Source organism: Thunnus albacares, chromosome 4 (assembly GCF_914725855.1).
Source record: "Thunnus albacares chromosome 4, fThuAlb1.1, whole genome shotgun sequence".
Lineage (NCBI taxonomy): Eukaryota > Metazoa > Chordata > Actinopteri > Scombriformes > Scombridae > Thunnus > Thunnus albacares.
The window spans coordinates 34,028,163-34,047,966 of record NC_058109.1 but is presented as its reverse complement, the minus strand read 5'-3'; the positions used below and the strand labels follow the sequence as shown (position 1 = coordinate 34,047,966).

Below are 19,804 nucleotides of genomic sequence, written 5' to 3'. Positions count from 1 at the left end.
ATTTAGCTCTTTCCTTACTGGAAATGACATAGTAGTGGTAAGTTTGTATGAATAGCAAAGTTGTCTCTATTTTTCAGGCATCAAACAGTTTTGTTTGTGGGTGTGGTGTTGATGCATGACCAATGACTTTTTGTCGTCTTTAACTAACAATGGCAAATAGTTAAGAAAAGCTGTGGTACAGTGTGCATTACCTAATAAAAGCCATTTTTATTCATTTGCTTAAGAACTGAGTGCAGTGCATTGCAGTGAGAGAGCAGACTTTAAATCTGAAAGGTGTTGAAACTGTCACAGTGTCATGGTTTATGGATAAATTACCTTACGTTATACAGCCAGACCAGTGAGTGGAATTTAGTGTTATTTGGGGGAAAATATTGTGTTCCTACACTGTAATCATATAATAATCTCCTTTCCTTTTGTTTCAACTGCAGTTTAATGTTTCCATAAGAATTTGGGAGTTTGCTGTAAATGGTAGATTTTCCCCCCAGTTTGACTTGTTGTATTGGAAACAGGTCTGTGACTTTCTTTGATGTAATGTGAATTTATGTGAAACTTGAGAATAATGTTTAAATCAACTTCTGTAAAAACTCTTCTGAGCAGGCCGCCTAGAAAAGGGTGTATATGTAAAACATACTTATCGCTGTTTTTATACATAAATCAAACAATAGTATAGTAATTTTGAATATTTACAACAACCCCTTCTCTAGACATTTATTTTCACTTGCAAAACACACATGCACACACACACACATGCACACACACACATACAAATAAGGGTTGTCAACAGAGACTTCACAAATGTTAAGCTATTAAAAGGCATTTTGTAAAGAAGCTCGATCCCATCTGGATGTTTTACACACTTGTGATTACTTGAATCAGTCTTACGAGGCAAACATATTGGATGCCTTTTTGGAAATCAGATGCACATTTTCCCATTTGTTTGTAATGAGCTTAAAGTGTACTGCACAGTGCTTATGTGCCCCATGGATCACACTTTTTATCTGCTTAGTGTGCCTTTTATTGAGCAAAGTGAGCACCTCAGTTGAAAATTGGTTAGCACTGAAATGCCTTCCATCACTGAAAAGAGAGTCAAGCCTTTCTTCAATCATGGCTTTTGTAAGTTGGAAAAAATTAAAAGTTGTTGCTGCATTCCAGCCTGCTTCAAGTTTTTTTTTTCTTTTTAGTCAGCTAATGTCATTAGTTAAGCTAGCTTAGTGACTGACCACAGTTGTGGTTGCCTAGCAACACCCAAAGGATGCCTCCGGAGCTTCTGCCAGTGCCATGGATGTATTAAGGGAGCTGGATACGATGTGGCACAGTGAGTTTTGTTGCCAATTTGTTCCAGTGGCCAACCGCAGTACTTCAACTAACAGATCCCCTGCAGAGGAGCAGACACAACACAACACAAGGTCAGTTACTCTTCTTATTATCCCTACATTTGTTATTCATTTAGATTTAAAGGAACGGTTTCACTTTTTGGGAAAAACACGTATTAACTTTTTTGTCAAGAGTTAGATGAGAAGATGTCCATTAAGTCCTATGGATCTGTAGGAGTCAGAGGGTGATTTTCTTAGCATAAAAACTGGAAGCAAAGGGAAACAGTTAGGCTTGCTTTGGTTACAAAATATGGCTACACTCACCAAGTAACACCTTGTACCTGATTTGTTTAATCCGAACACGAACAGACACATAAAAATGTTAAATTAAGCTGCTTCGTTCTCACAGCCTCCATCTCTGAACTAAACCATCTGATCCTGAATGTAGCCTTACTAGTGACTGATGTTAGCAAGCCAGCTAAGAAGATACAACGTGAACATAAGACAACTTTGGAGTTACCTGGAGTCCCATTTCTGCTCTTTTGGTGGCCACTAACCACGTCCTCACATCTCCAGCCCCCACACCAAGCTAGCACGTAGCGGACCAGTCTGTCACTAAATGCACGGACACCAAACAGATGTCAACCCTCCATCAAACTACCGGTAAGATACCAAAGACAGGTACTGAGATTAGTAACTGTAATGTAATTACTGAAGTTCAACCTGTAATTCCTTATACTACCAGTTACTGAAAAAAGAAATCACATTACTGTAATGCGTTACAGTAAGTAACACTACTGCCCAACACTGTATGAGAGTGGTATTGTTCTTCTCATCTAACTCTGCAAGACAGAGAATAACTATATTTTACGAAATGTTGAACCATTCCTTTAATATTTATAAAACTTTGTGAGAATAACATTTCTTGTGTGTGCGTTGTCATCTCAGTGTAAGCTCTACAATACGGGCCCAGACCAAGATACACTAATAAGTCTTTTCCAAGGAACTTAACATCACACAAGTTAAGGTGCAGCCATTGTCACAGGTTCTGTTTTTGTTTCCACTGTACTCACCCAGCTTTGAGCATGAGTTCCTCAACCTACATTTCGGCACTGCTCAAGAAGTGGAACTAAATCCAAATTCCAGGTACTCTCAGGGGAAAGAAATGCAACAGCTCATTTGTCACATGGTAAACACAGCATTTAATAACAGGAAATGTATTTCGATAAGCACTGCAAGGAAGTTTGTTTCAATATACAAGTGATATGCTAATTCAGAATATCCAACATGTGTGTTTGATTGCCTTGTTTATTTGTAAGTGTAAACAGTAGATTGAGTGCATAGTTGCATTGTGGAATATATTACAAGTTAAATTACATTTCCCACAAACATTTGGGAAAGAGATATTCTCAGAATCTTGTAACGTTTCTTGTAATGAGTTATTTTTTCCACTAAGTAGCAACCAAACACTTCATAGCTATACTATGGTTGTAGCGTCCTGAAGGATGCACCCAGCTCTGGAGAAAAAACTAGTTTGAAAGAAGGGGTGACATCTTGGAACACAGTAACCAGTTTTTATAATAAATCCATGGTTTATGCAGGTTCTCAAAATAAATCACTTTGCAGCCAAGACACAGTGTCTTGGCTGCACTCAGCCCCATGTCACACACCATTTAAGTTTGTACAGCAAACACAGAGGGTGTTATTCTTCCGACAGTGTAATCATTACGCTACAGTACATATGAATTGGTATGTAAAGTCTTTTGAGAGATTAATGGACATTTTATGGCTTTTGTCAGAGCTGTAAACATATGGCCCCATTAACTTACATAGTTAGTGAGAAGGTTAAGCTGGAGCTGGGGGGCACTCACATCCACCCACAGAAAGTCAAGTTTTTACCCATCACATTTTTAGATTAGAAAAATGTTCCTGCCAGTAATGATCCCCAGTAGTCAAGTCTGGATAAAAATATTGTACACTGGTCAAACCTTTCTCAAAGTAGATGTACAATACACATATGTATATGCATATGGACAGACCTGTGGCTTTTCTGTTACACACAAACAAACATACTATACAGTCACATATTTGGCTTAAATGCACAGATGCCTTTTCAGGAAACAGATGGAGGTTTGTTATGCAACTCCAAGATCAACCCAATGTTTGTTTGAGCCTGAGCGGTGGAATCGTCACTGCTACCACTGATATCAAACCCTACGGGGCCGTCCTCCACCAGACTGGACTCTCTGTCCCAGCAGAGAACCACTCTCCTGTTCCCCCTTTATTCATCCAGTCAGCCCTGCAACTGGGGACCGCTTACCCAACATAACCTGTGACCAGGATGAATCGTTCCTTTAAAAACTACAACTAAATTGGGTTTACGTTGGTCTGTGGTGATGTTGCACATTGGAGACAGACAGGCCGGCTTGTCAAAGTCTGTTTGGTAGAAAACACTGTGTGTTCTGTCTGCTGTGTGTATGGGATAGTGTGTCGGCCTGTGTATGTTTCACCATGGAAACCTTAGGTATGATGTCATGTCTTGTCGCAGGACATTTGTCAGGGAAAGGCTGTTTTTAATGTGTGATTGACAGGGCTGAGATGAGAACTGTGTGTCTGCAGAGTGTCTTAGCTGTTGCATTTTGCCAAGGCTGGAAACAACACGTTTAAGAGTAACAGCATTTTATTTCAGTTAAGTTGGTGCTATTGGTGTTCAGATGCCCTTCTTTCCATCTCCTTCTCTCCATTCTCTTTTATTCTTGTGTCTGTACAGCCTAGCTGGAAGGATAAGAAATGGTTTTCCCCCTTCAGAAGAATCCATTAGCATTCATTCTTCTATGAAACATCACCTCCACAGATAATCTATTGCTGAACATACATCATTTTGATATGTCTGAGCTCAGTGCTGTCCAAGCGGCAACCTCTGGGGCTGTAAAATGAAGCCATAGTGGAAGTGCCAAAAACTGCAGTTCCTTGAATGGCCACTTGAGGCTGGCTCCAAAAGCGAATCATTCCCCATAGATCCCCATGTTAAAATACCCAACTTTACAGCAGAAATAAACATGTTTACAGCCTAGTACAAAAAACGGTTTTGCTTTCTATAGCTAATTTCCCCTTTCATGACAACTGTACGGGGGGTGAATTTTTTTATAACTCACCTGTTTAAAATTTTATTAAGCCATAAAGTTATGCATAACGAAGGACATGGCTGCTTTGAGTGACAGGTCTGCCAGCTGCTAGGTGGCTTGTTTCAGCCATTCGACCCGCCTCTTTGCTCATTTTTGATTGGCTGGGAGTTAGACAGTGTCACACACTGCCAAGATTGCGACGGCCGGCGTGGCTCACTTTGAGCTTCAAAACCACTCTTCAGAAAACAACGGGAGATGTCATGGTAACTATGTCCATATTTTTATACAGGCTATGGTGCTGTCACATTATGTTGTGTTTCCTGTCAGTCTCCTGAAATCTGTCAAAAACATGTAGCCTTGTATACTTCAATTTCATATATTCTTATTCCAGGTATGTTAGCTAGAACAGCTAGCAGCCAGTTCATTTTAAGATAGAATTGACACTGGAAATCTACTCTTGTATTTGAATAGTTTTTGTGAATTTGTACTATTTTGACATTTCACTTGTATTTAGTTATAAATGGAAAAATGTCTGCAAGCTAGTCTAGGCAATCAAATCTATTTAAACTGTCAATACTCTGTGCACTCTTTGCTGAGCAAGAGCCACTGCTTCATTCACACCAAGCTTCTCGAAATCTCAATCTCAATCTCAAAATTGTTCTGCTCTTTATGTATTCAAATCAGCACCATTTCCATCCTGTTTTCCACCTGTAGACTTTGATTTAGAGGGAAATTGTATCTTGTCACTTCCCAGTATCTGTCTGAGCAGGCTTAAAAGATAACTCCAGTTTATCACATCTCAGGTTTTATTTTCGTAGTTTGAACCATTATTCCATACAGATATTGATAATAATGATATATTATTTCTTACCAAGTAAATTGCTGTTATCTTAGAAAGCTTCAACATCGCTAAAAAGAAGACTGAAAGGGCGAGAAACATGAGCTGTCAGCCGACCAGACAAGTGCTAAACAAACCGCCATCTTTCCAAAAATTATTTGTGAAGGAAAGCAAACGTGAACTGAGACAAAGGTGAGGTAAACATTCATCACAGTTAACAATTTGAAATGCTATTTTGCCCTGTTGGACTACGTTGTAGCAATAAAGCTTTGCTCCCATATCTCAGGAATTAAATTAATCGTTATTAGTGGTTATTATTACTGATATGTGTGGTGGCCAGTATTACACAAATAAGGTTGAAGTTGTAATACACCAGAATTATCCTGTAAGCCTGCACAGACAGAGTTTGGGGAGTGACAGTAACAACCCTTAAAATCAGAGCATATAGAAGAAAATTGGTGACTAAAAGTACATAAATAAGACTCAAATTGTATTAAAATGAAAAAAATATCCTTTATGCTGCAGAGAGGAAGGTCAGAGCATGGATGTCAAACATTAACTGTACTGCTCTTTATCTATTTACATTATGAATGAACTGTGTTATGAGAGGCTGACTGAACTCACATGTAGTACTTTGCTATACAATCTACTGCAGAGTAATATGAGTGATATTAGGACTTGAGTGTCCTTTCTTTATGATCAGAGATTGAATAGTGACGTGAATGTCTTAGTATTATTTTTAACATTCAAACCCTGTAAGAATATACTATGTCCAGTATCAAGGACTGAAGTCCCTTATTCATTGTAGATTGCTTGAGAGAGAACTTAGCATTTACTTTACATTTGTAGTTTTCTTTTGTATTTGAGTTGAAACTTACTCTGACCCCTCACAACAGTGGAAAGGCTAATACACAGTAATCACCATGAACCTCAGCTTCTCCACAGACCTGACCATCTGCAAATATCACCTTATGATTATTACTTAATTTCCTATAACCTCCTGTGTGCCAAGCTGCTGTTAATGATTGAGAAAAGTCCAAGGTGGACTTGGTGGGACTGTGACAAACAGGTAAAATCACAGTGGGTGGGGGGGGGGGGTACAAATGCTTGAAGCAGGCAAAATGTCCGACAGTTGGCACAGGAGCCAGGAGAAGGAAAAGCACTGAGGCTTTAAATGCAAACATATGTGGAACAATGCATGCTGATACACCACAGATGTGTGCATATGTGTGTGTGTGCGCATCTTGAATGAGCCTTAATGCATGAGAGGAAACTCGAAGGACAAAATGTCAGTGATACAGTGCAGTGTCTTGGATCCTGGTGAACTTCTTACAGGCCAGAATGCAATTTTGGATTTTCATTGTTGTGCGCTGCTGCTTGTGAGTGATTACAGGCTTGATTGAAATGAACACGGGCCCCTGGCTTCGTCTCAGCTTGAGGTCCGCTGACATCTGAGCACTGGCCATTTTAAACATTCACATAAAGCCTCCAATGTACCAAAAATGCACTGAGTCATTATCTTAAATGCAGCAAACACTTTAAACATGGGCTCAAGGCTACAGATATAGCAGATCTGTGGTACGAACATACACACACGAGCATGGTCTGCTCACACAACTGCATAATCAGGTTATGCAAGAGAGAGATTTCCAAAGTTATACATCCAATTCAAACCACTTTGTGGATTATTGTGAGAGTTCCACAGTTTGGACAGAAATGTGGTATCTGGAGAACAAAAAAACAGAACATTTTGTTTTGTGATTAGTCACTGATCCTTTAATTGCAACAATTTAAAGTTTCTTACTTCCTGCCACATTCAGTGTGTATCATCTTCACTATGTACTGAAATTATATGCTTTGGGAATTATTATGTAGGCTTTTGCTGCTATCTGGCTGGATGATTGGAGTATCTGTATATCTAGCTTGATAGCTTAACAACGGAAAGACTAACTGTAATAGAACTTGCCATTCTCTCTAGAGTCCACTGAATACACAGAGCCCAAACTGATATCAACCCCCCATCAAACTACCAGTAAGACAGCAAAATCAATCCCTAAACTGTTGAAGTAACAGCGCATCACTGGAATTTCTAACTCTAAAATGCTGGATCATATTCAGTTTTTTATGCTGAACAATTATGAAAGATTATGTTTATGGCAAATATAATATGATTAAGGTATGGTTAAGATTGGGAAACTAAAACAGGGTTAGGGAGAGATCATGATCACAGATATGGACATAAGTAATTCTTAGAGATACTGGGGTGGTGATGTGCCAGCATATTCAGCATCAGCTGGCCTTTTTTGATGCTCAGCCCAGAAAGACTTATGCATACAAGACATGCAGCAGCTTTACATCCTGTACCCCCAGACATATTGTCAACTTAATATGTATGTCCTACCATGGTCCAAACAACATCATGGTCTGAGCTGAACAGATACAAGCTGTTTTAACAAAATATTACATTGTCCTACACATTTAGATTGATAAACTATACAATTACCAGACGAACAAGATGGATGCTAGCTTCCATACAGAAACACAAAAATGATACAATATGTCATTAGACAAAACATAAGATTTGAGATAATTTAATTAAGTCACATTCACTCATAGCTCTTTAGTTTCATCCAGATGCTCTTTGCTTCAGCTTCCATTGCACTAACTCCTGAATGCCAAACAGCAACAGATAAACTTCATTTGGAGGCTCTTAAATGTTTTCATGATCATGCTCATAGATCATGCATATTACTTTGGGCTAACCTAATGGAAACTGCTGGGTCTAACTGTACTCAACATTTACTGAGCGTTTACTGAGCGTTTACTGAATCAGTGTTTCGCCTATAATTATAACAACAAGAACCCCTGCCAGGCCAAAAAAATATTTTTTAATGCCAAAAATAACGGCAAATATCCATTCATTTGGAAATCAATAGCGTTTGGGGGTCTCTGTGCAGCGCTGTTCTGTAACGTAAGTCAACCTCTATGTCATTACCTGGGAAACTCTTGGTAGCGTAGCTCCATTCAGGAATAGGGCATTGTGTAATATGTTTGCGTAGCGGGTGGGAAAGTGCAAGAAAGCAGAAAAGTGATGGTGAACGTGAGCGGAGCACAGGAAAAGGTTAGTCTGGCAGTTGTCAGTTTGGCAGCAAATGTACAGTTCAGACTACAATGTGTCAGTTAATGAATGCTGCGACTTCTCAAGACCAAGAAAAGTAACGTCTGTTATTCCCCCAAGTACTGGAAAAGTAAAGGGAGTTAGCTCCAAAATTAGCAACAATGGGTTAGCCTAATCTTGCTAGACAGAGAAATAGAGAACGGATAAATGTGCGGCTGCTGAGTTCACTCTGTCCCGTAACATCCAACAATTTTTTCCCCCCTGCAACTAATCGATTAGTTGAAGATTATGTACAATTTCAGTTGACCAAGATTTTCTTTGGTTGGCAGCCCTAACATTAACAGTCATCAACACTTTCATAGTAATAGTGCTGAATAGAATTTAAAATCCTTCTCCTAACTTACAAAGCCCTTAATAGTCAGGCACTATCATATCTTGAAGAGCTCATAATACTGTATTATCCCACTAGAACACTGCGCTCCCAGTATGCAGGCTTACTGGTGGTCCCTACAGTCTTTAAAAGTAGAAAAGTAGAATGGGAGGCAGAGCCTTCAGCTATCAGGCTCCTCTTCTATGGAACCATCTACCAGATTCAGTCTGGGGTGCAAACACCCTCTCTATGTTTAAGAGTAGGCTTAAAACTTTCCTTTTTGATAAAGCTTATAGTTAGGGCCGACCAGGCTCACCTTGGACCAGCCCCTAGTTATGCTGCTATAGGTCTAGACTGCTGGGGGACTTCCCATGATGCACTGAGCTCCTCTCTCCTCCTCCTCCTCTCCATCTGTATGCATTCATGTAACATCAATGCATGTCACTAACTTTGCTTCTTCCCTGGAGTTTTTTGTGCTTTCTCATCTCACAGGAAACCCTGGATTCTGGGCCGAGCCTTCGTGGTCCTTCACGGTCCTGATGGCATCCTTCCCTGTCTATTGATGCTTATGCTTGTTGTTGTTGTTGTGATTGTTGCTCTCCTGTCCCCCCTCCCCCTTTCCCTCTCTCTTTCTCTCTCTCTCAACCCAACCGGTCAAAGCAGATGGCCGCCCACCAAGAGCCGGGGTCTGCTTGAGGTTTCTACCCGTTAAAGGGGAGTTTTTCCTTACTGCTGTCGCCAAGTGCTTGCTCATGGGGGTATTGTTGGATCTCTGTAAATTAAAGAGTACGGTCTTGACCTGCTCAATGTGAAAAGTGCCTTGAGATGACTTCTGTTGTGATATGGCGCTATATAAATAAAAATTGATTGATTGATTGATAGTAATATTATTATTATAAAAAATAGTATTCACTATGTAGTGAAAATGGAATGAAAAATGTCTTACCTTACCTTGTTTTATCTCTGACTGACTTTACTGTAGCATGCTGGCTCAGTGGCTTCTGATTAATAAGACTAAAGTGAGGAAGGCAAGATCAAGAAAAAAGCAAAGGGTTTGATCTTGGATGTGTGACAAATTAAACTTTTGCCAGTTATCTCCTGTCAACTCTGTCTGCATGCTTCTTTGAAGAATGTTCACATTTTCACTATAAATCATAAATCATGACGTAACCTGCATAGTTTGGTTGCAACCATCTTTAAATGGATTCACAGACTTTCTACTGAAGCAGAGACGAGCATTGAATGAGTCTCCCTGATGACACATCAGACTGGGAGAGGCAAGTGGGTCAGACTGAACAGAGCACAGGTAACTTGTAGCAGAGCCGCACTCAATGCACAGCTTAAATATGTGAAATAGGAAGCCGTGGCAGTGAAAGCCTGCTCAGTATTCACATCCACATGATGCAGCATACCTCCAGCACATGGCTGCCCAGGCTGAGGTGCCATAAATCCACCGGGCTACTTTCATCTGAGAGCAGAGCTAAATTGACAACAAATGTCCCTCTCTGCCTTGGCCTCCTCGAAGTTCTGACAAAGTACTTCCAGAGGAAGGCTGCAAATGGCTTCATGTCCTAAAGGCTCATATTTATGTGTAGGGATGTTAAATGAACTTGCGCCTGCTTGGACCCACCAGTCCCTGTTTCACTCTTCATGCTGGACTGTGCAGGCTGAGCGGTTGAGGGTTTGAATCCCTGCCCAGCAACTAATGTTCTGGTGTTGATTTACAGCTCAGCCCTGCATACTTCTCTCAAACAAACACACAGGTAACCCACGTCTGCACAATGTACTGTATTCTTCCCCACTTCAAACTACATTCTTCATCATCTGAGACCCATTTTAGATCCACAAACAGACAGGAATCATGATACATTCTATTTCAATAATAAACACGTGCTAAGAGTGTGGTGGAGTTCTAGGTCAGAAAACAAGTCCCAGGTGAGTTGGAGAAACATCTCTGGTCAAATCTGAAGCATGGAAAGTGTGGTTGGTTTCATGGGCTCTGCCGAGCAAATAAACAGCAAGAACACATCACAGCAGCAAGGCTCAGTTCAGTGCATTTTTCAGACCTGTTCCCAGTCCAAAAACTGCTCTAAGCAAAGCCTGTGTCCACAGATATGTGGACTGAAATCATCCAGCAGCTGACCACAATCCAACTGTGTTATTTAAGGCTTTGTACACTCACAGCTTCTAGCTAGGCATGTGGTACATCATTTATTAAGCTGTTTTCTCACCGTGTGTCAACACCCAAACTGGACGGGCATTTATGATAACATGATGGATGGCACTGCAATTAAATCGCATAGAAACACACCTCAGCCCATGATATACTAAGAATATAGATACGAAACAGATACTGGGCCCTATAGACAGAAGAATACATGTTGAACATTTTAGCATGTCTACGTAGCAGGCGTAGCATGAGCAGCAGGTTAGCAGAGCAGCAGTGGCTAGTGCTGTAGGTGTAATCTGTATGTTTACACAGGATGCGTTCAGGCACAGTTATTGAGTGAACAGTAGGTCACCTGCGTTTAGGAAGAGGTCAGAGCTCAAAACACAATCACTGTAGTTAAATGTATATGTATAGCACGAGTGAAATGCGAGCCGTTATGTGGCCTGTATAGACAGCTGCACTGATCAAAGCATATCTTTTCCTTCAAACATGGACAGAAGACTGGTAAACTTAGCTGAAATGTTTCTGTGTAGATACAGCATTAGCATAAAGAGATAAGATAAGCTAAACTAAGCAAAGATATGATAAGATAAGATACAATACGATGTGAAACTGTCGAATTTCAAACCAATTAAGAAACTAAAACCAAATAAAGCTTTGGGAGCCAGCAGCCTGCCGCTAACATGTTCCTGGCTAGCTAGCATGTTGCGAAGACCTCGCCAGCAGCAGTAGCTCACTGCCTAGACTTGCAAATACATTACCAAGCTTCTAGCACCACCTATTTTATGTGATCGCTAGTGTGAACAGGGCTTTATTCTGTTGTTTCTCTTATTTGAATATGCTATTTCTCACTTCTATGAAATTCCTGTAATAAGGAAAAATGCACCACAAGAACTTCAAAACAGATGTTTTCTGCAGCGTGCTGGAATATAGGGACACACACGCACGCACACACACATGCACACGCACACACAAAAATACAAGCACAATACTGATTTGGAGAGACCCCCAGGTCAATCAATGGCACTGCAGCCAAAGTCTAAACACACACACACACACACACGCACGCGCACGCGCACACACAGATATACCTCATAAGGGCCTTCATTTTCCACCAAAACAATGTTCTCCTGCCAGACAGTGAGAGTAGCAGCGGGAGCAGAAAAAAGCCAGAACACTTTGTCCTGCTACACTACATTGCTTCAGCAGAGAAACAAGTCAGCAGCTGGTTTAGCCGAGCTGTTGGTGGCACACTGTCCTGCTCCTGCTTGGGTTTACTACTGCTGGACACCTCATCTGTCAGTGAGGTGTAGATTCATTTAGTATGTTATTTGAGAAAATTCTGGTTTATTACAACTTGGATCTTATTTCAGTAGTTGGGGGCCATCATTTCTATACATTACGATAACATTCTAGCCTAATCGCAGTAATTCCTGAAATCTGGACAGAAAGTCCTTCAGGTGAAGAAACACAAGCAATCAGACAGGTTGTAAACAAACCAATAGTTAAGCTGGAATAACTAAAGTACTTTATTTGAAGGAGAAACAAAAAGCGATTGCACCTCAAATGCACCCTCACAGCACAGAAAGACTGTGCAACAACTATGACAAGTGCGGTAGGTCAGACGCTGGACCAGGCAGTGGGTCTATAAACTGTGATGGATGTTATAACAAACACTGAAAAATAATTTCGCTGCCTTTTCACTACAAATAAGTTTGGCTAACCTGGGGGTTTGTTTAAAACCTGTATGATTGTTGACTGCTCGTGTTTCTTTATCTTTCTGACTTAGCATTGTTGCTGCATTCTCACAAGTTTCTAACTTGTGAGAACAATCTTATTATTACTGATAGAAATGATGGCCTAAATAACTAAAAATACATCCAAGTGGAATTCAAATGGAATTTGACAGAGATTCTAAAATCTGAGCCTACAGGTGGAAGTTAAAACCTACAATAACTAACTCTTTGGCCCTTGTTACTAAGGCAGCAGAAACAAGTTATGAACACAACATTTCCCAATAAGCACACATACGTTGGCGCAACATATAGGCGATGTAATCAAAATGTGCCGGGAAGATGTAGTATTTGGATCATTTGTTCAATGCCCCAATATCACAGAGATGTCGCTGCTCGCTGTTTCAGCAACATCTAGCCGCTCTCTCCGTGACTTAAATAAACAATTGCAGCCTGTATACATGCCGCATTGTATGATATTTATACATCGTTTATACTCCTGCAGATGTCAGTACAACCCTCATCCTCTGTCCTACATTTTGCAGGTGTCAACAAAACTCTCTTCTGCTGGTCACAGTCTGTTTATAGGCACATGAAATTACATGAAATAGCTTCACTTAATAATTACTTAAAATGCTTAGATAATTAGATAATTCATTACAATTAGCCTGCTGTGGTACTACTCTATACTGTAAGAGAACAAAAATTAATTATGTTAATTAATTTGTTAAGATAATTCAACATACATTTTTCAGTCAATCAATCAATCAGTCAGCTGAATCTATCTATCTATCAAATTTTATAAAAATCAATAAATTTGTACAATAAAAACTCTTACATCCAAAATGTAGTGAAAGACAATAAAAAAAAAAGAATTTTCTTTCTGCTCCTATTTTAACATTTTTTAAACTTACCACAGATGATCTTGCAAAGCAGAGACTGGGAAAATGGCAGATCCCACATTACAACTCATCTTGGTCATCATGGCATTTGACAGTTCTGGAAAACACAAACATATTTAAGTTTAAAATATTGACTGTAATATTTTGGATAGGAAATACAAATATAGCCTACACACAACTTCATACAAAAGGTTCAAAATATTTACTGTTGTCAGGGGACACTTTGTACAAGGGTGACAGATTTGAGTGTACTATTTGTAAAACACCTATGTGGGTGAAATAATCCTTTTGAATGATTATGTTGTTGTTGATGATAAAATGGACTGTTATCTGAAGCATACTGAGGTAGGAGCATTTACATTCAAACTATACTGTAACTGCACAGTCAAAAAAAACTTGCAAATTAATTCAGTTAATCCTTACTTGTATTCAAAGCACAAGACACTTATAGGTCTCATTAAGTTTAGCAACCTCTCTGGACCTCCTCAGCCGTGTCAAGAGCTGGATCTCACGCATCAGTTTCTGGTACTCCAGGTATGATTATCATTCCTGCAGAGAGAGAGGGAGATTTAAAAAAAAAAAAAAAAAAAAAGAAGCCCAAAATGAATAATCACATAGAATTGAACACAGGAAAATGTATTTTTTTGTTGTCATATTTCAGACCTTTGAATGAAATGTGTGAGTGAATTTCACAGTCAATCTACTCCAGTTTCAGCATGGTTTGCTCTCTTCTTTGGTCCAGCAGACTCTTTGTCTTCCCATCTGCATACACACAAACACACATACCCCAAACATTGATACAAAATGTATAATGTAAGGAATGGCAGCTGTCATTTCTACAAGCAGAGTTTGGCCAGCTATGCATCTGGCATATATCATTTTGGGCCTAGACAGAAAGGAGGACAGAGACAAAATAAGATATATTAACTCTGTTAAATCTATATTAAGACTATCACAATTATAATGACAGAGAGCATAAATGTCAAGTCAAGTCAAGTCAATCAATTTTATTTATATAGTGCCACATCACAACAAAAGTTATCTCAGGGCACTTTTCACATAGAGCAGGTCTAGACTGTACTCTTTAATTTACAGATACCCAACAATCCCCCATGAGCAACTTCAAAAGTGCAAGTTGACATAGTGCCAGAAATGTCGAAACGGGGACTGTCCATTGGTCCGAAGGCCCATTATTATGAAACCTCAATAAGCCCGTTGCTCTGAAAATACACACTCTGGAGTTGGAGTTCAGTGTCTGCTGGCCTTACTACTTTCCACTCCGTTAATATAAATACATAAATCACAACGTATGACTTTGTATGACTCGTACAGAAAGTATTTTCATTGCGGCTGACATTTAATTTCAACAGCTCTAAAGTAAGATGTGTAACATTACTGTTTGACATTCTCAAACACCACCACTCAGGCAGCACATCCACACAATTTTTATAACATGTGATTTCAATAAATCAGAGTTCTGCTTTGTGAAACATGATGACAAATTTATCAGAAGAACTGAGTAAAATGTGAAAAGTCTGTTTGATAAGTTAATTTACATTAAATGAATGACGATGAGGCAAATAAAGTCTTCAAGTGCTTTCTAATGTCAGAGCAAACCCTCTGTTAACATATTGTTAGATTTAATGGAGGCAAGCTTACCAGGAAATTAAGGTAAACTAACTAGGGTTTTAAGGGGTTGTTGTTGGCATTTGCTGTTCACCAACGAGTCTACAGGTAACTGTGCCTGTTTGCTGTTTGGTGCTGAGCAGGTAGTTTTTCTCTGAAAACAGCTGTTTGCTGTGGTTGAAAATAATACTATGAGAGTGAACCTAAACAGTAACACCTGCCACATAGATAAACAATAAGTTCCATAAAGCTGAGGAGAGCTGCAGAGTTGGGTGTCTCTGTAGGTTCATCACTGTGAGTGCCAACTGTTCTGGCTAACACGCTCAAGATAAGAAGACGTGATTGTGACATTTGTGAGGCCGTATGTTGTTCTTTTTGCTTGTTTGGTTTTTTTTTGTTGTTTTCTTTGTGTTTTGTTTTTTCTCCTCTTGCCCTGTGTTATAATGCCTTATAATTATGATAGCCAAAATGACAAGGATGAAATCCAAGTTGTAATAAAATTAAATAATCCTTTAACGCTGTAGAAAGTAAAACTTCTGTGGTTGATGGTTTTTATTTTTAGATCTAAAATATCATCCACCTCCTCTACAAGGCAGTGTTGAGATTTTTACCTGCAGGAATAACTACATTTAGCTTTTTTTAGACCTCCAAACCTGCACTAGCTTTATTTGCTGTCAGTTTGACTAATCATGTTTGGATTGCACACAGTGGTGAACGTGTATTTGCCCTCTCACACAACGTGGCTTTACACAGGTCACAAATAGAAACAAATAATTTGTACAGTAAATTTAGCTCCATCAAGTGAGCTACAGAAGTTGTTTGAGCAGCCCTGCTCTCTGATTCCTGACATGAACCATGTTGATGGGACACAATGACAGCTCACTTCACAGAGAGGGCTCCACTTTCAGTCAAGAGGAGGTTTTATTGCAACATGCACAGAGGGGAAAGGAGGAGTGATGATGGGATGGGAAGTATTTTTATCGCTGTCCCTAAGCAGCACAAAGGCCGAGCGTTTCATCAGCAGTTATCATGCAAGCCAGGAATGCTTGGCTGCTGTTTCTTCAGCAGCCGTCTGGAGAGCCACGCAGGGCCAGGCTCTGGCTCAGGCTGACAGCTCAATGTCCTCCTCACAGTCTCAGCAGAAAGGAGGAGAGAAAAGAGGATACACGTAGGAGACACAAGGCAGACTGAAAGGATTTTAGAAAAGAAAAGCTGATAATGTCTGCGGACTGAGAGGACCCAGTGTAATCCATCCTAGGAAGTGACTTTAAGTAATCCACTGAAAACCTGATTTGAGTATTAAACACTGCCTGTTAACATAAAAGGTGAAGCTGAAAAGTTTGCAGCTTGCCTTTTCACAAAAAGCTTACAATAGATTTCAATGAAAAGCCCATGATCACCTCCAAAGTCCTCCAAATTAAATGACACAATGTGCTATTGGTCCATGCACCACAGATGCCCCTATCAGCAGAACATCATTTCAAAAATAAAACTGCTTTCTGAACTTACAACACTATGGTTAAGGTTTGGTTAGCCTTAGGGAAATGTCATGGTTTGGGGTAGAATTACTATTGTTAAAGTTAAGGGAGCTTCATCATCATGGTTACAATAATAAATACTTGGTTACAGTTAGGAAATGATGGTGATCATGTTTTAAAGAAAGACTTGACATAGCAAGAGAAGGCAAATTGCCTATATGACTTACTCCCTATAATGCTACCAATGATTGAAACATGGCAATCATAGCATCTAATATCTGGCAGCATTCAAAACTGAATGAGCTACCGAAGACTGTGATATCAAGGCTATAAAACCTCACAAAGGGGTGTGGGGTGGCCCAAGAGGCAGCGGCAGACACATCCTCCATTGAGACTTCTTGTAACAATGTCCTGTCCTGTGACAGAGTAAGCTAAGGTGATAGCCTCCACTATCCAGTTTAACAGACGCTCTTTAGACAGGGCTTTGCCTGCTGTCTGAGATCCATAACAAACAAACGGTTGATTAGAGTGCTGTAACGCCCTGGTGCGCTCCACATAGATGGAGAGGGTGCGAACTGGACACCAAGTACGTAACCTCTCATCTTCCTTTTACTTAAAGAGAGTAGGGCAAAATGCAGACAGATCAATGACAGAGGACTTGAACCTGGCCTTAATAACCTTAGGTTGAAATGCCAGATTAGGGCACAGAGTCACTCTCCTGTTGTCATGGGAGAATGTAAGGCAAGACTGACGTACAGACCAAACTACCAAATTTCCCACCCATTCCACTGAAACTATTGCCACTAATAGGGCTGATTTTAGCGACAAACATTTTAGTCCCAGGTCTTGGAGAGGCTCAAATGGGGCCTTTGTCATAGCATCCAGGACTGTAGTTAAGTCCCAAGAAGGAGTTAGAGAGTGGTCAGAAGTGTGCAACTGATGGACACCCTGCACAAACCATGAAGCTAGAACATGGCTGCCTGATAGCTTGCCATTTATCCCGACATGGCAAGCTACACCTTGAGTGTAGAGGGTGAAAGACAATTTTGTGCAGGAAGCACAGCATAACACTGATATTGCCGTGAAATGAGTATACCCAGCTCAGCACACCAGCGCTCAAGTACTTTCCACTTGTATAAGTAGAGAGTCCTGGTGGAGGGAGCTCTGGCATTTTGGATTACCTCTGCAACCTCTAGAGGCAACCCTTTTCCCAACAAACGTTTCCGCTCAGGGGCCAAGCAACTAGCTTCCATCGTCAAGGGGCTGGATAGAAGATTTCTCCTCTGGCCTGAGTCAGCAGGTCGGGTCGCAGTGGCAGTGGCAATGGCCATGGCGTCCCTGACACAAGAGACTTCAGGTCCGCAAACCATGTTTACGTTGGCCAGTTTGGGGCTACCAGGATTACCTGTGCCTTTTCCTCCCTCACTTTATCCAACAGAGGAAAAGGAAGGAACGCATATAGCTGACTCTTTGGCCAGTGGTGTGCTAGAGTATTGTGACCCATAGGGGGGTTGTCATTCTGACTGGTGAACCACAGTGGACAGTGAGCTGTGTCTTGTAAAGCGAACAAGTCTACTTCCGCCCATCCGAAATGAGCCCAAATACACTCCACAACCTGTGGGTGGAGTTCAGCCTGCCCTGAATATGATAGGCAGACAGCGATCACAGTCCACTGTGAACCTATCACAAAATTTGTGATGCCACCTGGTGCATGGCCTGAGAGCAAACCCCTCCCTGATGACTGATATATGCAATCGTTGGGGTGTTGTCGGACTGTATGCGACCCGCAAAATGTTTCAGAGCCAGCCAGACTGTCTCCAGTCCTACCCTCGCAGAACGCCCCCCAACTTTATAAGGAGGCGTCAGTCTTTATCACCACACAGAGTGTAATCAGGCCCATCCAAACACCCGATGAAAGGTTGAGGGGGTTCAGCCAGAACTGCAGTGTCTCTCAACAGCGTGCTGTGATTTTTAACACCTGAGAGAGGTCCCTCACAGGGTGGACTCGCTGGCTGATAAACCAGCGCTGCAGTGGTTTCATGTTGAGCAGACCCAAAGGGACCACAATTGATGCCACTGCCATCAGACCGAGTTAAACCATAAATTGCTGTGCTCTGGTTGTGCATCTCTGCAACATCCCCCAAGCAGCTGTGATGATTTTTACAAGTCTCTCTTGGGTCAAACGTGTGTGCATGGATGCTGAATTCAGCTCAAGACCCAAAAACACTGTGTTTTGGGAGGGAGACAACTTACTCTGTTCCCAGTTCACAAGAAACCCCAGACTATGAAGGTGATTGACTAGTATCTGGGTATGAGACACAGCCAGCTCCCTTGAGCTCGCCATCAGTAGTAAGTCGTCGGGGTATGACAAAATCCTTATGCCTTGAGCATGTAGAGGGGCTATTGCCACGTCTACAACTACAGATAATATTTTTGGGGCAAGAGAGAGGCCAAAAGGGAAAACACAAAACTCGTAACTCTTGTCCTGGAAGGCAAACCTCAGATATTTCCTGTGTCTCTCCACTATTGGTATGTGAAAGTAAGCATCTTTCAAATCTACTGATGCGAACCAATCCCACCTCCGCACAGACCTGAACAGGCGACAGTGTGTCAACATTCAAAGTGGAATTTTCCGTAATGCTTTGTTTACTGTCCTCAGATCCAACATTGGACGTAGAGCACAGCTGTCTTTCTTGGGACCCAGGAAGTACGTGGAATAAAAGCTGCAATACATATCCCCACCTACCACCTAACGGATGGTGCCCTTCTCCAACAGACATGATCTGCTGTGTGAGAGCTGGGACTGCCTCATCTGAAACTGTCATTTGTGTGAGACCAGCAAACCCTGGTGACGGCCAATTGAACTGCAAGGCTTACCCCTTTTTCAAGGTCCGTTCCACCCAGGGGGACAGTGTGCATGCGCTCTTCCAATGGCTGAGACGTGTGGGCAAGCATGGCACTGTATTTACAGAATCACCTGTGCTGTCGGTAGAGACAGCTGTGTGAGAGACACAGTTTGATAAAAAAAAAAAAAAGTCCTGGCCTCATTTGAGGCTCCAGGCTCATGTTTTCGTTTTTGGCTCTGACGGTCATTTGTGGGACTGGGCAGGGAGCCATAGTAGCTAAATTTA

The 19,804-nt window shown here is 41.0% G+C and overlaps 1 long non-coding RNA gene across 1 annotated transcript; it reads right to left on the bottom strand.

Annotated features, from left to right (window-relative positions):
- Positions 1-997: 997 nt before the first annotated feature.
- Positions 998-4,286, bottom strand: LOC122981006. The gene is made up of 2 exons (XR_006403141.1): positions 1,834-4,286; positions 998-1,375 (listed from the first exon to the last, which is right to left on the bottom strand). It is a non-coding gene; the product is annotated as an uncharacterized LOC122981006 (long non-coding RNA).
- Between the last annotated feature and the right edge of the window lie 15,518 nt (positions 4,287-19,804).